This window comes from Zalophus californianus, chromosome 5 (assembly GCF_009762305.2).
Source record: "Zalophus californianus isolate mZalCal1 chromosome 5, mZalCal1.pri.v2, whole genome shotgun sequence".
Classification (NCBI taxonomy): domain Eukaryota; kingdom Metazoa; phylum Chordata; class Mammalia; order Carnivora; family Otariidae; genus Zalophus; species Zalophus californianus.
This window is the reverse complement of record NC_045599.1, coordinates 7,291,316-7,314,358: the sequence shown is the minus strand read 5'-3', so window position 1 is coordinate 7,314,358 and position 23,043 is coordinate 7,291,316. Positions and strand designations below refer to the sequence as shown.

At 35.7% G+C, this 23,043-nt stretch overlaps 1 pseudogene; it reads left to right on the top strand.

Moving 5' to 3' along the window:
- The first annotated feature begins 17,866 nt into the window (after positions 1-17,866).
- Positions 17,867-21,676, top strand: LOC113928630 (annotated as a pseudogene).
- The last annotated feature ends 1,367 nt before the right edge of the window (positions 21,677-23,043 follow it).

Genomic DNA, 23,043 nt, shown 5'->3' with positions numbered 1-23,043 from the left:
AAATAAACATTTTTTTTAAAAGTGGTTATTAAGGAAGGCATGTGTTGTAATGAGCACTGGGTGTTATACGCAAATAATGAATCATGGAACACTACATCAAAAACTAATGATGTACTGCATGCTGGCTAACTGAACATAATAAAATTATAAAAATTAAAAAAAAATAAAGACAAGAAAGGAAAGTTAGGTAGGCAGAAAACCCAAATGTGCAGACAAAACATTGTTCAAAAGCATGCCTTTCTGAATTGACACCATCTAGTGTTGTTTGTTTCTGTAATTCCCAGATGTACTTGAAAATTACACGCTTTCAGTTGGTAAATATTAAATCTTATATGTGACGTCCATTCACAGAAACATTGTCATGATTTAATCACCTGCTCTTAGAAAAAAAAGCTGTAGAGAAGACAAGGTTTTAGGGTCTTTCCTTAAAAACTATGCTGCATCCATCAAAATGCTGAAAAAGGCACAGTGCTAACCTGCTAATTTCTAGACTCGCTTTTAAATTACACAATCACTCTTTGTTAGCAAATGCATCACATTTAAGTCAGATGGATTTTTGCCACTGTACTGCTGTATTCTGCTGGTGAATATAAATTATTTAATAACCTGCCACCAAATTCTTTAGCCAGTTCATTATGTGAGATGAAAGTGCTAAATGTTCATTCTATTGCTAAGTGGGTTTTCTCCAATTTCACCTGAGAAATGTTACAGACAACAGACAATGTTTTGCTAGCTTTATAAATGCGTCAATGCATTGGTAGTAAAATCCCTTGCTTCTTTTGAATTATTCATACTACTGTCATTCAATTAAGAATTTCATCTTGATTTTTTTTAAGATTTTATTTATTTATTTGAGAGAGAGAGAATGAGAGAGAGAGAGCACGAGAGGGAAGAGGGTCAGAGGGAGAAGCAGACTCCCTGCTGAGCAGGGAGCCCGATGTGGGACTCGATCCCGGGACTCCAGGATCATGACCTGAGCCGAAGGCAGTCGCTTAACCAACTGAGCCACCCAGGCGCCCCTCCATCTTGATTTTGTTAGAGCAATTCATTTTTATGTCACATGAAGAATGAGTAAAAAGGCACTTATGTATTGAATGAATGATGTTGGCTTATTTTATCTTTAAGGTCCTTTGTAATATGGAAGTTCTACAATTAATATTTTCTAAAGAATCAGAAAATAAAAACAAAACAAAACAAAAAGAGTGGTTTTTCAGATTTCTACAGTCTTGTAGTTTGGGGGACACAGACCCATTAATTTTCAAAGTTAGATGTTTTGGGGCTTGTATCTCAAGTTTATTTCTAAAATCTTTGAATGTTTGATATGGGATTTGAACCATTTGCTCTTTGGGGAGAAGCTCTGTGTTTTGAGTTCCTTCCAGTTGTGGAACACTGCATTAGGGATAAGGTTTATGAGACTCTGTTCCAACCTCTCCTATACACTTTGTGTTGTTTTCTTTTCATTTGTCCAATGTGTAGTCATCACTCAACCAGTCTCTAAGTATTTTTCAGGAGAAATTGTTCCATATGTAACTATATACTTAGCACGTCCATGGGAGGAGGTGAGTTCAGGATTTTTCCATGTTGCCATCTTGATCCAGAGCCTATAGCTTTATAATACTCCTTGAAATCAGTAAGTGTGATAGTTCACACTTTGGTCTTTCTTAAAAGATTGATTGATTGATTAATGAGAGAGAGAGAGAGAGCACCTGAGTGGGGACAGGGGCAAAGGGAGAGAATCTCCAAGTAGACTCCCCACTGAGTATGACTCCTGACCCCGGCTCTATCCCATGACCCATGAGATCATGACCTGAGGTGAAACCAAGAGTCAGATGTTTAACCAACTGGGCCACCCAGGTGACCCTTTACTTTGTTCTTTCTCAGGATTGCTTTGGTTATTTGGGGTATTTTCTGGTTCCACACAAATTTCATGATAATTTTATGTACTTTTATAAAAATTACCATTGAAATTTTGATAAGGATGATGTTGAATATTTTGATATGTTTGAGTAGTAGTGACATTTTAACAATATTAATTCTTCCAATTCATAAATACTGGATACCTTTCCATTTACTTGTGTCTTCTTCAATTTTTTCAAAGTCTTGTATTTTTCATTGTAGAGATATTTCACCTCTGGTTAAATTTATTTTTAAGTGCTTTATTGTTGTTGGTGCTGTTGAGAATGGAATTGTTTTCTTTTTTCATTTTCATATAGTTTATTAGTATATAGAAACCCTACTGATTTTTATATTTTTTATCTTTCAACTTTACTGAATTTATTGATTAGATTTCTGTGGAGACTTACTGGTTTTCTATATATAAACTCATGTTACCTGCATATAGAGACCATTTTACTTCTTTTCCAATTGTGATAGCTTTTATATCTTTTTATTAACTGATTGCACTGGGTAGGACTCCAGTACTATAATAAATAGTAAGGAAAACAGACCCCTTTTCTTCTTCTTCATTAGAAGAAAAGTTTTCAATCTTTCACCATTGTTTGTGATGTTAGCTTTGGGTTTGCCATATGTGGCCATTATTATGTTGAAATATAGTTCTCCTAAATCTAATTTGTTGAGAGTTTTTATTATAAATGGATGATAAATTTTGTCATATAATTTTTCTGAGTCTATTGAGATGATCATATAATTTTTTTTCATTCTATGAGTGTGATGTATCACATTTATTGATTTGTATATGCTGCACTATCCTTGCACACTAGTTATAAATCCCACTTGATCATGGTAGATATTTTTTAATGAGTTTTTGAATTCTGCTTGCTGTATTTTATTGACAAATTTTGCATTTATATATATCATGGATATTGGCCTGTAGTTCTTTTCTTATAATGTTCCTTTCTGACTTTGGTATCAGGGTAATGCTAACCTCATAAAATAATTTTGGGAGTGTTCCTTCCTCTTCACTTTTTTTGGAAAAGTTTGAGAAGGATTAGCATGAATTCTTCTTTAAATATTTAGTAAAATTCACCCATAAAACTATCTGGTCCTGGAATTTTTTCATTGGAAATATTTTATCACAGATTTAATCTCCTTACTAATAATTTTAACATTCACAATTTCTATTTCTTTATGATTAAGTCTTGGTATTTTGTATGTTTCTAATACATTTTCAATTCCCTCTAGGTTATCCTATCTGTTGGTGTATAGCTGTTCATGGTAGATTCTTATGATCTTTTTTGTTGTTGTTGACTCATTTTATTTCTTTTATTTAAATTCAATTAGCCAACATATAGTACATCATTAGGTTTTGATGTAGTGTTTAATGATTCATTAGTTGTGTATAACACTCAATGCTCATCACATCATGTGCCCTCCATAATGCCCATCACCCAGTTACCCCATCCCCCTCCCACCTTCCTTTCCACAACTCTTACTTTGTTTCCTGGGGTCAAGAGTCTCTCATGGTTTGTCTCCCTCTCTGATTTCTTCCCATTCAGTTTTCCCTCCCTTCACTTATGATCCTTATGATCTTTTGCATTTCTGTGGAATTAGTTGTAAAGTCTCTGCTTCAATTTATAATTGTGTTGATTTGGGTCATTTATTTCCTTGATTAATCTAGCTATAGATTTGTCAATTTTGCTTATCTACTCAAAGAAGCAACTCTTAGTATTCCTCATCTTTTCTATTGTTTTTCTGCTTTCCATTTTCTTTATTTCTGTCTTGGTGTTGCCATCTTTGTGTTCAACTTATTTGGCCCCATGGATCTGGGTGTCCATTTATCTCCTTAGATTTTGGAAATTTTCAGCATTGTTGCTTTAAATAAACTTTCTATTCCTTTCTATCACTCTTTTCCTACTGGAATTCCCATAAGGTTGATATTATTTCTTTTGACTGTGTCCCATAAGTTCTGTAGGCTTTATCTTTTTTTATTATTCTTGTCTTCTTTTTATTCCTCTAACTGGGTAATTTAAAATATCCTGTGGTTTATGACACTGATTCTTTTTTCTGTATAGTTAAGTCTGCTTTTGAAGCTCATTATTTTATTCTTTAGGTCAGCCATTGTATTTTTCTGTTCTAGTTTTCTTGGTTTTTTTTTATTATTTCTTTTATTATGAACTTCTTTTGTTTATACATTGTTTTTCTAATTGTATTTAGTTGTTTGTATGTTCTTTCAGTTTACTAAACTTCTTTAAGAGGATTATATTTAATTCTTTGACCATTCATAGACACCCCTTTCTTTATAATCCATTATTGGGATATCTTATTTTTTTTGTTTGTTATTTTATGATTTTTGTTTTGTTTTGTTTTGTTTTGTTGGTAATGTCATGATTACCTGATTTTTCATGATTGTTGATTTTTTTATGACACTTGATATTTGATGTTAATATCTGCATGTAATTAAGCAGTCTCTTTTTCCAGACTTTGCAGATTCACTTTGGCAGAGACAGTTTTTCTGCAGTAAGCTCAGTTTGGATTTTTGGACAATTCTGCTAGTAACATTCTTGCGTGGGTAGGGCTTGCTATCAGGGTCTATTCTGGGGAAAGGCTGCTCCCTGCACTTTGAGAACAGTGGTTGGGTGCTGCTGTTGAGAACAGATGGATAGGATTGTTTATTGGATCCCCATCTAGCAAGGCTGTAGAATGCGTTCAGTGGTGGTCTTGTTTTCTGGTCAGCATTACTGGACTTGGGAACTTGGTACTATATTCAGCAATAGTCAGGGCTATGACTAGCTGGTGGATCACTGAAATGGAACCAAAGGCCTACATGGCTGTTGTATGGAGATGTAAGTAAATCAAGACTGTACAACAAAATTCCTGGCAGGTAGACCTTACGGTTTTGTCTTGAAGATGGTAAAAGGCACAGGCTCTGTTCTGAGTTCAATTTGCACTCTAAGCAAGGCTGTTGGATGGGCTAAGCAACTTTCCGTGTACTTTCCTTTAATTCCCTGGTCAGGTGTACTGAAGGCTATTTTCAGAAGTGGGTTGGGCTTTAAATCAAATTCCTAAACAGGTAGAGCATGAAAACTGCCTCCAAGGCTGCCAAGGCTCTTTGTTGTCTTGACTAAAGGTGATACATGCCTCCAAATACCCTGGCCAAGTGGGACCACTGAATCTGTTGTCAGGATAATCATCTCTCCTTATTATACTCTCTGCTCAAATATTTTGGGTTACACAGTTTTGCAGATGTTCCAGCCTGTCTTTCTGCTTGGGTGAAGACTGGAGCTACATTCATTGGTGGGTCAGACGAGATTTAGTTCCTCTGCAAAAGCAGAGTGGGAAGACCAGGTCTAAGTGGCTTCCTAAATGTTCCCACTCAGGCTTTCTGGTCTGGAGGTGTATAGGCTATACTCAGCAATGGATGAGTCTATGAATTACTTCCCCTCACTGGACAGGGTGAGAGAAATGACTTATGGATACCAAATTCTCTTTGTTTGTGGTCTTGACTCAAGCTAAATCATTTTCCAAGTTCCTTGGTTGAATGGTGCCACTGGCTTTACTCTGTGAATATCAGTTCCGCCTACCATACTCTCTGCTTGAATGTTGCTGAGCTATGTAGTTTTAAGGTGTTCCAACCAGGCTTTCTGGTCAGGCAGGCCCAGGAGCTATACTCAGAAATGGGTCAGGCTGTGACTCACCTCCCTGGCTTTAGTGGGGTCAGACCAGGCCCCAGCTCGAGAAAAGCTATTATTTGAGGTCCTGAATCAGGTAGACCTGTACCCCAGTTAGTTCCCTGGCTAGGCTGTACCACCATCTTGTCTCTCCAGATGAACATAACTGGTGGTTGGGACTTCTACTTGGGCATAGCAGGTAGGAATTGGTGTGCTAGTATCCGAGTACTGGTTGTTGTTAGTCCCCCACCCTTCTCCATCACAATCAGATTTCCAGTAATCAAGCCCCATAGCTTCTCTGCAATCCCTGTGGTGCAAGACTAGTGTGAAAGATCGCCAAAAATGACCTACAAGACTGGAGAGCTGGGTGTCAGTCCTTCACTCTTTTCCTGCTGGAGGACAATAGATTCAGGGGAGCTCTCTCAGTGAGGTGCTGTACTGATCTGGGTGAGGAGCAATGCAGTCAGAATGTAGCTGCTTCTCCTAGCCTTCTAATGTAGTTTTCCCCTGTCTCTGTGGTACAGGGGGATGCTTCAGCTTCTCCCCCATGTTGTAAGATTTTCTCAGTAGTGTCTTCCCCATGAATAGTTTTTTCCTTGTTCTTGTGAAAAGAAGCAAATTGGAAATAACTTGTGTTGCCATCTTAGTTACATCACTCTCTATAATGTTTTAATATATGAATTTATTGTTATAAATGTCCCTTATGTTTCTTTTGAAGGGTCCCATGGGTTTGGGTATGTCGTATTTCCACTTTCACTTGTTTTGAGATATTCTTTGATTTCACATTTTATTTCTTTTTTTAATAATTTTATTTTATTATGTTATGTTAGTCACCATACAATACATCATTATTTTTTGATGTAGTGATCCATGATTCATTGTTTTCATATAACACACAATGTTCCATGCAGTACATGCCCTCCTTAATACCCATCAGCGGGCTAACCTACCCCCCCACGCCCCTCCCCTCTGAAGCCCTCAGTTTGTTTCTCAGAGTCCATAGTTTTTCATGGTTTATCTCTTTCTCCAATTTTCCCCCTTCATCTTTCCTTTCTGTCTCCTAATGTCCTCCGTGTTATTCCTTAAGTTCCATAAATGTGGCAGGATACAAAATCAATGCACAGAAATCAGGTGCTTTCTTATGCATTAACAACGCAACTGTAGAAAGAGAAATTAGAGAAACGACTCTATTTACAATAGCACCAAAAACCATAAGACACCTCAGAATAAACCTAACCAAAGAGGTAAAGGATCTATACTCTAGGAACTACAGAACACTCATGAAAGAAATTGAAGAAGACACAAAATGATGGAAAAACATTCCATGTTCATGGATTGGAAGAATACACATTGTTAAAATGTCTATGCTACCCAGAGCAATCTATACCTTCAATGCCATCTCATTCAAAATTCCAATGACATTTTTCAAAGCGCTGAAACAAACAATCCTAAAATTTGTATGGAATCAAAAAAGACCCTGAATCGCCAAGGAATGTTGGCGATCAAAAAAGAATGTTGAAAACGTTACCCAATTTCAAGCTATATTACAAAGCTGTGATCACCAAGACAGCATGGTACTGGCACAAAAACAGACATATAGACCAATGGAACAGAATAGAGACCCCAGATATGGACCCTCTACTCTATGGTCAAATAATTTTCAACAAAGAAGGAAAAAAAATGTAATGGGAAAAGACAGTCTCTTCAATAAATGGTGCTGGGAAAATTGGACAGCCACATGCAGAAGAATAAAACTCGACCATTCTCTAATACCATACACAAAGATAAACTCAAAATGGATGAAAGACCTCAGTGTGAGACAGGAATCCATCAGAATCCTAGAGGAGAACATAGGCAGTAACCTTTTTGACAAAATACATCTCCAAAGGCAAATGAAGCAAAAGCAAAAATGAACTTTTGGGACTTCATCAAGATAAAAAGTTTCTGCACAGTAAAGGAAATAGTCAGCAAAACAAAGAGGCAACCCGCAGAATGGTAGAAGATATTTGCAAATGACCCTACAGATAAAGGGCTCGTATCCAAGATCTATAAAGAACTTCTCAAACCCAACACCCAAAAAACACATAATCAAGTCAATAAATAGGCAGAAGACATGAAAAGACACTTCTCTGAAGAAGACATACAAATGGCTAACAGACACATGAAAAAATGTTCATCATCATTAGCCATCAGGGAAATTCAAATCAAAACCACATTGAGATACCACCTTACACCAGTTACAATGGCAAAAATGGGCAGGAAAAGAAACAACAAATGTTGGAGAGGTTGTGGAGAAAGGGGAACCCTCTTACACTGTAGGTGGGACTGCAAGTTGGTACAGCCACTTTGGAAAACAGTGAGGGGGTGCCTCAGAAAATTAAAAATAGAACTTCCCTATGAACCAGCAATGGCAGTCCTGGGTATTTACCCCAAAGACATAGATGTAGTGAAAAGAAGGGCCATATGCACCCCAATGTTCATAGCAGCAATGTCCGCAATAGCCAAACTGTGGAAATAGGTGAGATGCCCTTCAACAGATGGATGGATAAAGAGGATGTGGTCCATATATACAATGGAATATTACTCAGACATCAGAAGGGATGAATACCCAACTTTTACATCAGTATGGATGGGACTAGAGGAGATTATGCTAAGTGAAATAAGTCAAGCAGAGAAAGTCAATTATTGTATGGTTTCTCTTATTTGTGATTTCTTCTTTTATCTCTTGATTTTTTGTTAGCATGTTGTTTAGTTTTCACATATTTGTAGATTTTCCAGCTTTCCTCATATTGTTGATTTCTATTTTCAACCACAGTGTTCAGAAGTAATACTTGTTATGGTTTTAATCTTAAATTTGGTAAGACATGTTTGTGAATTAATATATGATATAAACTGGAAAATGTTTTGCATATGTTCGAGAAGAATGTGTATTCTGCTACTGTGGATGGATTGTGATAGATTTGTCTGCTGAGTTATTTTGTTCTACAGCATAGTTTAAGCGCAGTATTTCCATAGTGATTTTCTGTCTTGACAATGTTTCTATTGTTTAGTGGCTTATTGAAGTCTATTACTATTATTGTATTATTTTCTATTTCTCTCTTTATCTCTTAGAACTTGCTTAATATATTTGGTTACTCCAATGTTGGGTGTATATATCTTTACCATTGATGTATAATATTGATGCATTATTTCCTGTATATTTTACATTGACCTTTTGTGTGTCTTTATACAGTTTTGACCTAGAATCTATTTTGACCAATATGATTAAAGCTTCCCCTGCTCTCTTTTGGTTTCCATTTCCATGGAATAACTTTTTCTTTCCATTCACTGTGAACCAACATGTTTTCTTAAAGCTGAAGTGAGTCTTTTGTAGGCACAATATAGCTTAATCTATTTTTCTTGTCCATTTAACCACTCCATGCTTATCAGACAATTTTATCCATTTATATTTAAAATAATTATTTATAGGGTGCCTGGGTGGCTCAGTTGTTAAGCGTCTGCCTTCAGCTCAGGTCATGATCCCAGGGTTCTGGGATCGAACGCCACATTGGGCTCCCTGCTCAGCAGGAATCCTGCTTCTCCCTCTCCCACTCCCCCTGCTTGTGTTCCCTCTCTCGCTGTGTCTCTCTCTGTCAAATAAATAAAATAAAATCTTAAAAATAAAATAAAATGATTATTTATAGTTAAAGTCTTATTAATGCTGTCTTATTAATTGCTTTCTCCTGATTTGTGTTTTCTTTGTACTTTCTTCTCTTTCCATCTTCCTTTGTGAAGGACGATTCTCCATAGTGGTTTGCTTTGGTTCACTTTTCTTTGTTTTTGTTCATCAACTGTAAATTTTTGCTTTGTGTTTACCTTGAGGCTTACACAAACATCCTATAGTTATATCAGTCTATGTTAAGGTAATAACAACTTATCTTGGATTGCATAGAAATACTCTACCTTATTCTCATTTGCCATATATTATACATTTGATATCACAATGTACCTTTTTATGTTGTGTATTTATTATCAAGTTATAGTAGTTTTATTTATTTTTAAATATTTTTCTTTAATTTTATACTAGAGTTAATTGATAACACATTATATTACAATATTAGAATACTTTGAATATACAATTATCTTTATTTTTTAAAGATTTATTTATTTATTTGAGAGAGAGAGCACACATGCATGAGTTGGGGAGGGGCAGAGGGGGAGGGAGAGGAAGAGACCCTCAAGCAGACTTCCCACTGAGCACAAAGCCCAATACAGGCCAATCTCCTGACCCTGAGATCATGACCCTGAGATCATGACCTGAGCTGAAACCAAGAGTTGGTCACCCAAACAACTGAGCCACCCAGGAACCCCTGAAATTATCTTTAAAACTGACTTTTATTTTTCCAAATGTTTTCAAGTGTCTTATTAGTGTTCTTTTATTTAAACTTGAAAATGTCCTTTCAAGCTTTTCTTGTAAGGCACGTCTAGTGATAAAGAACTCCCTGAACTTATTTTTTTTTCTTAAGTCTTTATCTCTCAGTCATTTTTGAAAAACACATTTGGTTGTTAAGTATTCTTGGTTAGCAGTTATTTTGTTTTGGTTTGGTTTTTTTTCCTTTCAACACTTTGGATATATTATTTTATCTGGCCTGCAAGTTTTCTGATAAAATATACACTGATGAGGATTCCTTGTATGTGTATTGTTTTTTCTCTTCCAGCTTTTAAAATTTACTCTGTGTTTGATTTTAACAGTTTTATTATAAGTTAAATAATAATTTATTATTCAAATTACTAAATAATAAGCTTGGGGACTCATGAGCTTCATGAACTTGGATTAAGTTTCCTGCCCCTCTATCTTTATTTTCATTCTGGAACTCAAAAGACTGCAAAAGACTGCATAAAATTTCTTATAATTCACATAGGTTGTCTTCACTTTTTGTCATTCTTTTTTTTTTCCTATTCTGGCTGGATAATTTCAAATAATCTGTCTTTGGCTCATAAATTCTCTGTTTGACCAAGTCCGCTATTAATGTTCCCTTTTGAATTTTTAATTTCATTCATTCTGTATTCTTCAGATCTACAATTTTTCTTTGGTTCTTTTCTATAACTTCTACTTTTGAAGAACTCATTTTGTTTGTGTATTGTTTTCCTGATTTTATTGAATCATTTTTCTGTGTTTCTTTTAACTCACAGAGGCTTTATAAGAACTATTTTGAATTATTTATTGGATAAATCAGGGATCTCTATTTCTGTGAAGTTGTACTAAAAAACAATTATGTTTTTATTGTGCTATGATGATTCCATGAATCTTTATGTTTCTTGATGTCTACATGTAACATCTTCACATTTGAAGGACTGGACACTTCTAGTCTTTACTGCCTTGCCACTTCAATGAGTCTGATCTTGGGTTTATTTTCTTAAATGATGTACTGGAACTTTCCTGAGGCTATACCCCCACCTAAATGGTGACTACATTTCTGTGTTTACTCTGTGATGATTTGTCAGTCATGTCTCTTCTAATTTTTGTAATTTTCTATTGTATATTTTAATATAATTTAATTTAAAAATTACTTTAGACATATGGTGGATATCCTTTCCCTCACTTAAAAGGGATGCCCAAGGATGTTCCCCAGTAATGTTAACAAATTCCTATATTAGATAATTTATGGTAACTAAATTTTCCTCTTTATTAAAAACACATTCTGTTAACTTGGGAAATAAAATTTGACATTACAATAATTTTAAATTGATTTTAAGTTACCAACTGTATACTTGCACAAACCAGATATTGTTTTATATTATGTGTTAAAAGTGAAGGAAAAATTCTCCAATTTCCAAATCATATTTAAATGTATTATCTGGGGCGCCTGGGTGGCTCAGTTGGTTAAGTGACTGCCTTTGGCTCAGGTCATGATCCTGGAGTCCCGGGATCGAGTCCCGCATTGGGCTCCCTGCTTGGCGGGGAGTCTGCTTCTCCCTCTGACCCTCTTCCCTCTCGTGCTCTCTATCTCTCATTCTCTCCCTCTCAAATAAATAAATAAATAAAAATTTAAATGTATTATCTGGTTTTGATTCTGATTTGCCCCAAGTTCTACCAGTATTTACAGAAGTAATTAGCCCCATGTGAGTTGGGGAAGCTGATGTTCAAAGCAAAGAAAGTATTGCCTCTCACTAGCAAGAGGCAGACGGGAGCCTCAGAACCATGTTCTCTGAGTTTTTTCTTGTGTTTTTATGCCAAATCTTGTCATTAATTGATAAACAACTTCCAAAGAAGAGAAACATGTGGTACAATGAGCAGCTTCCAGCTTATTAATCCTAGTGATAAACTGGGAAAAAAATTCCTCTGAGAGTGACATGTTGATAAAATCCATGTTCTTTTTCTGCTGGATACCAGCTAGGCTGGTCTACCAAAGACCTGATGATGCATGTTGAAGGGCAGTCATGCCCGCTCTTGTGTCTTTCTACAGGTGAGAAATATGGACATAAAATTAATTGAACTCTTGCTTCCACATATTTATTTTACTTATACAAAAATTAAAATGTATATTCATATAATGTAAAAATTGAAATAATAAGTGGTATAAAATTTAATTATTAAATGCTTTATTACATACCCAGGAAGTTTTTAGACATAAAGGAGTGATAAGAAAAACTAAAAATATTTAGTGCAAAAACACTGAGTGCAGAGATTGCTTAAATAAAAATTAAAAAATAATAAAACTTTTTTTGTAATTTTTCCCTTTCTCCTGGAAATCTCAAGCTTGAAGAGTTGTAGTAGAAACTGTAGATCAATGGAATTAGGTGTGTTTTATAAGTTCACATTTAATTACATGTCAAGGATAAAAGTGGAAGCAAAAGATTCATACCCAAATTCTTTTCAACATCATCAATTTTGATGTCATTTCTATTTAAATACTTTAAAGTTGTAGCTCCTGCAAAGAAAACATAGCTGACTTTTGTATATTTGTCACAGATAACCATTTTCCTTTTGGGCAAACAGGAGGTATGTGTCATAGGTAGTCATTTGCTCAGTTGTGGAGACAAAAAGATGCTTCCTTCCATATTAATTGAAAACTTTGATGTTAAAATGAGGTTTAGGATTACATATTTCAGTTGATATCAAAATTGTTCTTCTCCTGAATTTCCAGTGTTTAACTGAAATGAGTGGTGATTTTAATAAGTATCCAATAAACTTAGAAAGATAAAATCAGGAAACATGTTTGAATATAGTTAAATCTATGTCTCTGGAAATTAGCTTCTGCCGAACTGATGAAACAGCAGTAGAAACAGCCACTTTTTTTGCCTCCAGAGATAAATAGCAGGGGAAACTTCTTTCATGAGAAAAAAAAATTTAAATTTAAATTTAAATATATATATGTATATATATATATATACATATATATAGTTAACCAAACTCAGAGCTGCCTGCATATGATTGTAAAAATGTGTATTTGTAAGAACAAGATTATATGCTGTGTATATATTAAGTGGTAAGACCAGTATCAAGAGAGATAACTGGTCTAATGTTATTGTTTTATTAAAAATAAATGCTCTTGATGTAGTGTTTAATGATTCATTACTACATCAAAAACTAATGATGTACTATATGTTGGCTAAATGAACATAATAAATAAATAATAAATAAATAATAAAATGGTCTTATAATCTTAAATTTTTAATCTAAAATTTATATAATTTACAATCACTTCTACTCTCATGTTTGCCTTAAATATAGGGAAAATTAGAGTAAAGTGATTTAAGTGATAAAAACAAGGTTACATACTGGCAATTTTAAAATTCAGAAATTAATATTGTTTTCTTACTCTGAGGCCTGTTCTCTCCCCACAATTACGAAACTAGAGAGTTATTTGTTTTAGTAAAGGGATATCCTACAATTTTATAATCAGTACTTTGATAGCATTATTAGGTGCCCAGTACTGTTATAAGAGCCTTACACAGACTCCACAATAATCCTGAGGACAGGGGCTACTCTGATGCCCTTTTGGCCAGTGAGGAACTTGAGGAGTGACTTCCCCGCTGTCATATGGCTAATAAGTGGCAGACCCTGGATTTTCACCCAGGCCATTGACGTACAGATTTTGTCTAAGGATCAGATTAAACTGCATCAGAAGTAATGGATAAGGTGACATCTTAGAGTTTGAAGTGATTTTAGAAAACTGGGGAATTTAAACTAGCAAATTGGAGTTGTTTATACCAATGCTAAGTCCCAATTATTTTGTGGCATTCTTTTGTATTCATTTCTCTTTGATATTTTTTAAATTTTCTAATACAATATATATTTAAAAATTTACATTTCCTGACTTTTTGACGTGTGTATGTGAGTAAGTCCCTCTGAATTTAGCTTACAATGACTAACATGCATATTTTAAGACCATAAAGATTTATTTCAGGTGGCATCTTATAGTACAAGGTTAAACAGTTGGGAGGAATTTGATGAATTTTGTTTTCAAATTTGGGAACAGATGCAGGCAGGGTTCTGGTGTAAGTTCATGCCAGCTCAGTCATCCCCTAATATTTAAAGACTGAGAGACGTGGAAAATTATATGTATTAATTGCCCAAGTTTTGAATAAGAAGCTTATCCTTTGATTTAAAGTAATTTCTTTTTACACATATAATCTGTACTTGTAGGAAGACAAACAATATGATCCAGAAGAAACTGATGTCAGTTGAATCTCCACTATCAGGGAAAACTTGGATTTATTTCATAATTCCGTATATGCATATATATATTAAACTATATATGTATATACAAATATGTACCTACTTATCACGTATGTATTATTGATATATATACATATATATGATAAGGAAATTTTAATGTGCCACCTTTTTCACTGTATCTCTGAAACAAATAATACATTATATGTTAAAAAAAGAAGATAGTAGGAAGGATAAAATGAAGGGGGGGAAATTGGAGGGGGAGACAAACCATGAGAGACTATGGACTCTGAGAAACAAACTGAGGGTTCTAGAGGGGAGGGGGTGGGGGGATGGGTTAGGCTGGTGATGGGTATTAAAGAGGGCACGTACTGCATGGAGCACTGGGTGTTATATGCAAACAATGAATCATGGAACACTACATCAAAAACGAATGATGCAATGTATGGTGATTAACATAACATAATAAAATTTAAAAAAATACAACAAAACCGTCATACCATGCTCATGATTATAGACCCACCTTACATCCCAATGGTTGCTTGAAATTCTATTATGAATTCTAATATTAATAGATAAATTATTTTTATGTGTCCAATTGCAGATGTTTATATTTCTTTTGCTTTCCCACTATTGCAAACAAGACCAAGGTGAAAATCTTTAAATGTTGCCTACTTATCTCTTGATTTCTGCACAAAATTTCCTCCATGCAGAAGTTTATACACATTATTTTTAAGGTCCTGTTATTAGAGTGGTGCTGTCTTAAACAAAAATAATACCCACTCCCATTCTCATCAGCATCTTATGAGCACCACCCACCTCTTGATACTCAATGTCAAAACAACCCACCTGTCAACTAAAGGTTCAAGTTGAATAAGATTGGCAGCTCAAACTTCATTTCTATACTCTGTGGCCTGTACTACAGAAGAGAAAATAACCAGTACTCCAAGCATCTAGCCTGTTGAGGAAGATTTTTTGTGCTTGTACTATAGGAAAAGTCAGAGTGAGTCAAGCTTTAGCTCCAACCATCTAACTTTGGATATCCAATGCCTGGCTGTCCACAGTCAGACCAACAACTTCACATTGTATAGCCTTGCACAGCACATGAGTTAGAGGATGAAACAGCAGTAGAGACAGCCAGTTCCTTGCCACATTTAGAAGAGAGTGTGCAGTGATTCATTCATATTCATAGGAGGAATGGGTGGGAATTTTTATGGATTCACCAACAAAATCCAGAGATTTCCCCCTGGTTGGAAACAGAGTCCAAGAACACCTTGAATTTTCCAATGATATTAAACTTAATAACTAACTCTAATCATACTCAAGTAAAGAATAATGATATTGAAAATCTGTTTTTATGGAACCAATGACCTAAATCAACCGTGGGGAAGCTCTCAAAGTACTTCCACCTGTAAAGAGGTTTTCATTTAAGACAGTGATGTATTATGTTAGACACAACCATAACACGTTTGAGATCTGATCGCAGAGCTAGCATTTTACTTTAAGTCTTCTCTTAATTTTTTTTTATTTTTTTACATTTTTTTAAAGTAGGCTCCACACCCAATGTGGGACTGAACTCATGACTCCGAGATCAAGAGTCACATGCCCCACAGACCCTTAAAATGTTAAAAAATTATCCTCCCAATTTAGGAACATCTGTATCTAATATATATATATATATATATATATATATATATATATATATATATACACACACATACAGTAGAAGAAGGAAATTATGTTTTAAAAACTTGATAATTTAACTCATGGTTTTAGATTTGTAAATCATCGATAAGATTTCTCTAGTAACATTTCAGTATATGCCACAATGAGTTAATTTGCATTCACACTTTCATGTAATTTTTGAAATGTTTTTGTTGTTTATTCTTCATTCAATTTTAATTTTCTTGTCCTCATAAGTCATTCATTTAGGAGTTAACTCTGCCACTTCCCCCTGACACACATTATGGAGGATTTCTTTCAAATGTGGATCTTCAAAAGGAAATATAGTGTCATTTTTACAGAGCTGCATATGTAATGATGGTTCTACTGGGGAAGGACTGGGAGTAGAACTATTGGATGGATATTATTATGTCTGCTTGGAGATAAGGAGTTGCCCTCAGCAGTGAATATTCAGCAGTGAGAATTGTGAGTCTGGTGTTTGGGGGATCGTTCCCAGGTTACATTCGGGGAGGACTTTTTTTGCTTTTTCTCATTTTTTCCTCCTCCCCACCCACCCTCTGGTGGGAAATCAGGTATCTATAGGCAAACATGTGATTCTTAGAGATTGCCCAGGAGTTAAGAGAGCACTTTGTATTTTTGGAAATAATGAACTTCATTTCTTACTTTGTAACTTTGTTGAAAACTTTGACCAGAAATCCAAAACCTTTTTAATGTGATTATGGTTTTGCAGCTTGTATTAATATGACTTGTCTTAGACAGCTGTAAATTTAACAGATGATTAAAAGGATATTGTACATTTAGGGTCAATTGACTGTAACTGGAGAGTATGAAAAACAGTGTCCTGCTTTGAACCATGCCACTTGCCCTTCCTGTGCCTCAGTTTCCTCAATTGACAAATAGTGATAATTATAGTAACTGATCCCATAGAGGTGCTGTAAAAGTTGACATCAAAACACTAGAGCACGTAGAGAGATGACTGGCACATGGTAAGCACAGCATGGGTACTGGCTAATTTGTTATTAGCAACATGCCTCAATTATACTTGTTTAAAAGTTGATAAAATTATTTATTGGTGTGGCTGCTGTATCAAATTACCACTAACTTTAAATGACACAAATTTATTATCTTTCAATTCTGGAGGTCACAAGTCAGAAAATGGTCATTGTAAGCTAAAATCAAGGATGATTGTACTCATTTCTGAAGGCCTTGGAGGAGAAACCTTTTTTTTTTTTTTTACCATTTTTCACATTCAAGAAACCACTCAATTCCTTGCATCATGGTCCTCTTCATCTTCAAAGCCAGTGTTTGAATCTTTTGGACCTCTGTTCATAATACCACATCTCCTCTGATCTCTGCCTCCCTCTTATAAGGACGCTTGTATTTACATTGAGCACAACAGGACATTCCAGAATAATATATCTCTCTCTCTCTTTAAGTAGGCTCCACGCCCAGTGTGGAGCCCAATACAGTGATTGAATTCACCACCCTGAGATCAAGACCTGAGCCGATATCAAGAGTTGGATGCTTAACCTACTGAGCCAACCAGGCACCTCCAGAATAATCTCCTCTTAATCACATCTGCAAAATCTGTTTTGCCAAATGAGGGAACGTATTCATAGTCTTGGAATTAGGACATAGGGATCCTTGAGTGAGGTGAGGACATTATTCTGCCTAGTATAATTGGTTTCATTTATCACTAATTTAAATATATCATAGCTTTGTTAAGTTTAGTAAAATACAAAATTTATAGAAACATGTTTTAAGACACATTTTTTCCTGATAATAGAAGACAGATGTAAATTACTGATAAGAAAAAACATTCACAATGATTTTCTGTCCTTTTGCCTGTGTGATCTAGGGTAAGTTCAAATTATGTTATTAACACCCACAATACAATCTCCAGATGGATAATAACATCTGCAGATACAGTTATCTTTTACACAATAATTGAGACACAATGAACGAAGTGCCAATACAACATGGGCAGATTCAGAAAGGAGAGAAAGTGGTGAGTCCCTTGTGGGCTGAAAATTTATGCTGACATCTGACTGTGTCCAAAATAGTATATTGATTTTAAATCAATGACAGTGATTATCTCAAATTTGTGTATGTAAGACCTCAATGACTAAGATTAGTATTGCTGTTTTATCCTAGAAACTTATGAAATATTTTTGTTTCCTAGAACTAAGTATTAGAAAATGTGGGTAAATCCAATCTTATTGGAATTTCATTTTGGTTTGAAGATAAACACAAGGGCCTGGCATTTAATTTTTTTCAATTTTCCTTGAGCATATTTTATAGATCATATTCATGTGGATTTTAAAGACATGCTACAAGAAATGAATCACTTAAAGAGCAAAAAGAAAAAGCAATTTGCATTTTAATAAACAATATATGTTTAATAATAGTTTATTTAAATATTCAATAAATATTTACCATGTTCCAGGCATTCTTTTATATTCTGGAAGCACATAGTAAACAAAATAGGCAAATTGCCTTACTCATATTGAGACTCTGTCAGTGACAGGAGACTAACACAAAATGAAATAAATATATATGTTAAGTGGTGTGAAGGAATATAAGAACAATAGTCACCAAGACCTATAAGAATAGGCCCCTCTGAGAAGGTGGGCTTGAAGCAAAGCCCTGAATGATGTGAGGGTGTCAGTCACAGATGTGGGTGGCAAACCCAGGCCTGGGTCACAGGAGAGACAAAAGCTGTAGACTGGGGGCACACCCAGAGGGGGGACAAAGGATTAGAGGGGAAGCCATGTGGGATTTACAGCACCAGGGCAAATGCACTGGAGAAAGCAGAAAATGATTTCAAAGGATTAAAGTGTTACAATATGGTAGGCCTTGAAGTGAAATATGAAGTTTCATAGTAGAGCTTTGAGCAGGAGTTGACCTGCTCTGATACAGATTTTTTTTAATGATTTTATTTATTTATTTGACGGAGAGAGAGCACACACAAGCAGGGGAATTGGCAGAGGGAAAGGGAGAAGCAGGTTCCCTGCTGGGCAGGGAGCCTGATGCAGGGCTCACTCTCAGGACCCTAGGATCATGACCTCTGAGCCAAAGGCGGATGCTTAACCAACTGAGCCACCCAGGTGCTCCTCTGATGTAGATTTTTAAGATCACTATACTCTGCTGAGGTTAGACTAAAAATAGACAAAAAAGAAAGAGCAGGGAGATAGCAGGAAAGCTACCAGAATAACCTGGATTAAATATGGCTGGAACATTTCATTTATGAAATACCAACAAATGTCCTAACCTTTTGTGATGTTGTGATGCATAACTAAGTTTTTTTTCATATTCCTGGCATAGAGCTCCTAAAACCCTCTGAATTTCCTAAATGGAAATAGCTATGCAGATATCTTGTGTTATTCATAAAAAGGCCCTCCTACCACACCTGAGTTTATGCTAATGAGGTGACTTATTGAAATCTCCTAAGAATCAGGGCTGGCTGCCAGGAAACAAACCATAATTAAAGATTTGCAGTTTTTATTTTTATTTTATTTTTTTAAGATTTTATTTATTTATTTGACAGAGAGAGAGAAAGCACAAGTAGGCAGAGAGGCAAGCAGAGGGAGAGGGAGAAGCAGGCTCTCCACTGAGAAGGGAGCCCAACGTGGGGCTCGATCCTAGGACTCTGGGATCACGACCTGAGCCGAAGGCAACCACTTAACTGACTGAGCCACCCAGGTGCCCCAGATTTGCAGTTTTTAAACCTCTATCTTTCAGATCTCCAAGGAGAGGATCTAGAGGTTTCATTAGTCACTGATGACCAATGATTTAATCAAACATGCAAAAATAATCAAGCATCCATAAAAATCTAAAAAGATGGGGTTCAGAGAGCTTCTGAACATATGGAATTGCCAAGAGGATGGTACATCCAGAGAGGACAATGAACCTCCTGGGCTTTTCCTGCATATCTTAACTTATGTATCTCCTCTACCTGGTTGTTCCTTAGTTATATACTAGTCAATTTAGTAATTAAAATATTTCCCACTCTAGAAAATTAATTGAACCCAGGGATGGGGTCATGAAAACCTTCTGTTTATAGCCAGTGGTTCAGAAGCCCAAGTGATAAGCTCTATTTGGCAATTGGTATCTGATTTGGGGAACAATCTTGTGGAACTAAGCCCTTAACCAGTGAGATATTAAGCTATCTCCATGTAGATAGTATGAGTACTGTATTAAATTGTAGGATACCTAGCTGGTTGTCTGGAGAGTTGGACATTGCTTATTATGGGGAATAAACCCTCACAAATTTGGTGACCAAAAGTGTCAGAGGTAAAATAATGAGAATAGAGGAAACACATAGAAGGTGTTTTTTTTTTCTCTTTACATTCTACACTTCCTAAGTTATTCATTTTGCTCACCTTTGGCCTTTCAAATAATCAGTGAATCAAAGAGACTTTACCCCAACCAATATTGACTTAGCTCTACTATAGACTGTACAACATTCTGGATGCCAGAAATGCAGAGAGTGAATAGGAAAGATATAGTTAAACTCTAACCCACTTATAGCAAATACCAGCTTTTTAATGCAGTTAGCATAATCTATGTATTGCTGCATGAACATAAACACAATATAAAAAATTTCTCAACAAAGAGAAATAGATCTACAGTTTCTAACTTAAGATGTGTCTCTTGGTCTGTTCATTTTTCTCTAGCATTTTGCCTTGGAAAATTTCAGCCCAATCAGTACTCTCTGAGGTGTCATTTCCATTGTAAGTTTCATCCATACTGAAAGTGTCTTCTCTCCTTTTCCTTCCTGGTCTTTGTGGCTGTCTGCTCTGCTGGAGCTGCCATCAGCAATGTCAATGAAGAATATAACTTTATCCTCCTGGGGCTTCTGGTGAACAATAAAGCTACAGGGATTGTCTTTGCTGTTATTTTTGCTATTTTTGTGGTGGCTGTAACTGCAAATTTGGTCATGATATTCTTGATTCAGGTGGACTCCCATCTCCATACTCCTATGTATTTCCTGCTTAGTCAGCTGTCCATCATGGACACCCTTTTCATTTGTACAACTGTCCCAAAACTTCTGGTCGACATGTTTTCTAAAAAGAAGACCATTTCCTTTGTAGGTTGTGGCATCCAGATCTTCCTCTACTTGACCATGATTGGCTCAGAGTTCTTCCTCTTGGGCCTCATGGCCTATCACCGCTATGTGGCTGTCTGTAACCCTCTTAGGTATCCAGTCCTGATGAACCACAGGGTGTGTCTCCTGCTGGCTGCTGGTGCCTGGTTTGGTGGGTTCTTGGATGGCTTTCTGCTCACCCCCATCACCATGAATGTCCCCTACTGTGGTTCCTGAAGTATCAACCATTTTTTCTGTGAGATCCCTGCAGTTCTCAGACTAGCCTGTGCTGACACATCCTTGTATGAAACCCTAATGTACATCTGCTGTGTACTCATGTTGCTCATCCCTATCTCTATCATCTGAACCTCCTATTCTCTCATCTTGTTAACTGTCCACTGAATGCACTCTGCTGAAGGCTGGAAGAAAGCTTTTACCACTTGTTCTTCCCACTTGACTGTAGTCAGCATTTTCTATGGGGCTGCCTTCTACACTTATGTTCTGCCCCAGTCTTTTCACACTCCTGAGCAGGACAAGGTAGTGTCAGCCTTCTATACCATTGTCACACCCATGCTCAATCCTCTTATCTACAGCCTCAGAAACAAGGATGTCATGGGGACATTTAAAAAGGTATTTTCACAATACTCATCTGCTCAAAAAGTATCCACAAGTGATTCTTAAGGATTCAATAAGCTGACAGTAAGTCTTCCTAAGAACATTGTCTATTGTCCTGTTTCAAAGGTGACTATTTAGTCAGCTGTCAAAGATTACTTACAATTGGCAAATAAAAGGATTTACCATGCCTGGTTTCTTGTTACCAGGGGAGAGAACCAAAGATTTATCATTACATTCATTATTTTTCAGATACATTTTGGCTACCTATCAACAATAAGATATTATTACATAGGTTAAAGAATTCATCTGATGCTGGTTCTTGTCTCTCAGACTAAATAAAGGGGGAAAAAGGTGTATCGTAGAGTTCACAGGAAATCTTTGCAGATTCTTTTCACACTTAACCCAGGAACACTTCTCAAAGCTAACAAATTTTGTTGCCAATAATTATGTGATTATTTTTGTATCAATAAAGTAAAATAATACCAATTCACAAGTGACAAAGGATAGAAATCACACAATTTGAATCAGATATTTATTGGCTTTGTCTCAGAGGATTTTAACCTCTATGATCATTTTCATAGCACTTGTGCTAAAAATAGTGACTGTCAAATACTAGGCCACAGTAAATAGTGAGTGAGCTAAACTGACTGAATATTGAATGTCCAAACATTGCATACCTACTCAAAAGGGACAGACTCTAATATTTAACATCAAAGAGAACTACTGTGCATTTTTCCATGTTATTTTAATAGCAGAATTCTAGGAAAGGTGGCATCTATGGGAAGAAAATTTACATTGCCCAAATCTGTGATTCACCAACAGGACTTGGATGCAGTTCAGGGTTGTTTGGAGTGAGATGGAAAGCTTTTGAAGAATTTTCTGTATAGACATAACTTGATAAGATGTACATTTTTATATGCACTATTTTATGCACACTTCCACACTATGTTTATAGTGTGGTATATGGAACAGGGAACTAGATTGTATGTAGGAAAACAATTTAGGAATCTTCAAATGAGAAGAAAGAAGGATTGAAGCAGGTAGTTAGACAAGAAGATTTAGCTCGTGGAAAAGATGACTATTAGGAAAGAAAGTGAAATGAAAGATAAGTCAATTGACCTCAAGGGAAAGGAAACTAAGATTTCTGAAATTTTGAAAACTTTCAGAATGGCAGGATTGAGTAGGAGAAATCAAGAATTTAATTGTTGAGAAACTTTTGAAATTTCTATTAGATATATGAAGCCAAGTGGGGTTCAGATTGGAGTTAAGGGCTGAAGGTTTAAATTTGGTAGTCTTCAGAGTAGAAAGAATACTTAAAAGCATAGGATTAGTTGAAACTTAGGTAGGAGTAAATATTTAAGACTAAGGAGGCTGTTCAGCTGGAAAGAAAGTGTGATAAGAGACAGTGATTGATGGAGTAAGAAGTAATATCT